The sequence below is a fragment of the Haplochromis burtoni genome, unplaced genomic scaffold, assembly GCF_018398535.1.
Source record: "Haplochromis burtoni strain Fernald_Lab_line unplaced genomic scaffold, NCSU_Asbu1 Contig_718, whole genome shotgun sequence".
Classification (NCBI taxonomy): Eukaryota; Metazoa; Chordata; class Actinopteri; order Cichliformes; family Cichlidae; genus Haplochromis; species Haplochromis burtoni.
The window spans coordinates 170,176-172,565 of NW_024583079.1; the positions used below are offsets into that span (position 1 = coordinate 170,176).

At 36.6% G+C, this 2,390-nt stretch overlaps 1 long non-coding RNA gene across 1 annotated transcript in view; it reads left to right on the plus strand.

The window, feature by feature from the left end:
- Positions 1-2,390, plus strand: part of LOC102302033 — a 39,805-nt gene that overhangs the window by 21,333 nt on the left and 16,082 nt on the right. The window lies entirely within an intron of this gene.

The following is a 2,390-nucleotide window of genomic DNA, read 5'->3' on the forward strand; positions in this document are numbered from 1 at the left end:
AAAAAAAAAAAAAAAAAGATTCAATTAAAGACAAAATGGATGGTAGAAGCCAAAGGGAGAATGCACCGATGGCACCCAAACCTTTTTTGGGTCATCTAAGAAAAGTGCACTAATTTATATATAAAGAAGTCTTTTTTGTTGTGTATGTGTGTGTGTGTATGTTTAAAGAAACTACATGAAAATCACACTGTGCACAATGCTGAGATGTTTTAATGTGCTCTATGGTAAAATGTGACAAAGAAACTAAAACACAGTTCAGTTAAGTTCAGTTCCTCTTGGATTTACCAAAATGAAAGGGACTTACCTCTGAACATGCAGGAAAAGACTCAAGCAAGAGTTCAAAGACAGAGACAAAATTTTAGCACTGTACTCATTTATCCACAGTTGTTTTCCCGAGAAAACACTATTGATAGAACTGTCTTGCAACCCTGATACAAAACCCTGTTACCATACATATAAAACAAACATGAATACAAGAATATAGAAATATTATTATCCTAACATTTCTGTGGTCTTGAATTTTTTGGGGGGCTTGATTAAAAGTAATGTATCCATGTTATCTTATCTACTCTGATCTGACTTGCTGTAACAGGGTTGCATAAAAACTGTATCTCTGACACCTAACTGTATGAATATACTTTTTGATTTTTTTTTAAAATACATATTTAAGATGAAAAATCATGTTCATACTTTGCAACTTTAAAGAAACTGAATCACTGAAAATGACTGACTTCACTGTTTACCCAGTGAAACTTCATATTTTAAACAACAGAAAGAATGACGACATATCAAAAAATTAAATAAATAAATTAAAGTTCTGCTCCCACAATAAGTTATCCAAGATGAAAAATAGCATGGGAGTTTAAGGTTAATGATAGCCACGAATATGATTGTGAAAAACAAGACTTTTTCTTTCATTTTCAGGTTCACTATTTCTGGGAATCACTCAGATTCCTGTCACAGTTCAACTTATTGAGGTTAGAGGTAAAATCCCCTTATGTAAGAGGCTTATATCGTTAGATACTATTATCAGAGGAAGAAGAAAGTACAATAATGTTTTTCATATTTGTTAAGGTCTCTCATATATGAAATGGATTCTCATATAAAAATGGTTAACTGTCTTTATCCTGTCTTCCTTCTCTCACCCCAACCAATCACAGCAGATGGCCCCGCCCCTCCCTGAGCCTGGATCTGCTGGAGGTTTCTTCCTGTTAAAAGGGAGTTTTTCCTTCCCACTGTCGCCAAAGTGCTTGCTCATAGGGGGTCATATGATTGTTGGATTTTTCTCTGTATCTATGAAGCGCCTTGAGGCGACTTTTGTTGTGATTTGGCGCTATATAAATAAAATTGAATTGAATTGAATGGGAGGGTATTTATCTATCTATCTATAGAAAGATAGTGTAGTGGTAACACTACTCGTCTACCAGTTCGAATGTCACCCAGATTAACAAGGTCCACATCAGGTCTCTAGGACACACTGTTGAGAAGTGGGCTTCTGGAACAAGAAGACACAAGTGAGCAAGGGATGAGAACAGAGAGCTGTTGGAATCTGAAGTAAGGAAGTGATCCCAGTAAAAGAGGATGTCAGACCTATGGAGTCTTTGACACCCAACATTAGTGAAACAACTAGTAGCTCAGTGTTTCAACATCTGGAAGATGCAACTGCTATCACAACTAGAGACTGATGAGGTACAACACAAATGCTACAGCAGAGGGGTGCCTAAGAAGAAGTCCATATGGAACTTGAGAATAAAGACTGCTTACCCAGCAAAAAGAACCACATTTTAAAAATCTGGGGGAAAAAATTCTGAAAACGTTTCTTATAAAAAAAAAATTGAGGCAGTCTGCGAAAGAAACTGCTTTAAAATATGACCTATGAGACTTTTGAATGTTATTATTGATCAGTCTGTTTTAATTCAATGTGCTTGCGACATGTGTATCAAATGTCTTCCACAGCAGATCGAGTGTCTGCTCTGATAACCATCTTGCCAACAACTGATAACATTGTGGAAAACTTTGAGTTTGAGGTTAATGATAGCCATAAACGTGACTGTAAAAAACAAGACTTTTTCTTTCATTTTCAGGTTCACTATTTATGGGAATCATTCAGATTCCTGTCACAGTTCAACTTATTGAGGTTAGAGGTAAGATCCCCTTATGTAAGAGGCTTATATCGTTAGATACTATTATCAGAGGAAGAAGAATGGGCGCACTGACAGAGGCGAGGCTGCTGGACACTGGTACCACCGGGCCCTCTGACCACCACCAGTAGGCAAACACGGAGTTAGTATCTTGCCCAAGGATATTTGGCAAACTTCTGGTCTCAGATTTGCTTAAAAACCTTTCATCTAATTAGAAATCCCAGTCTTCAATTAATTCAATACAAAATA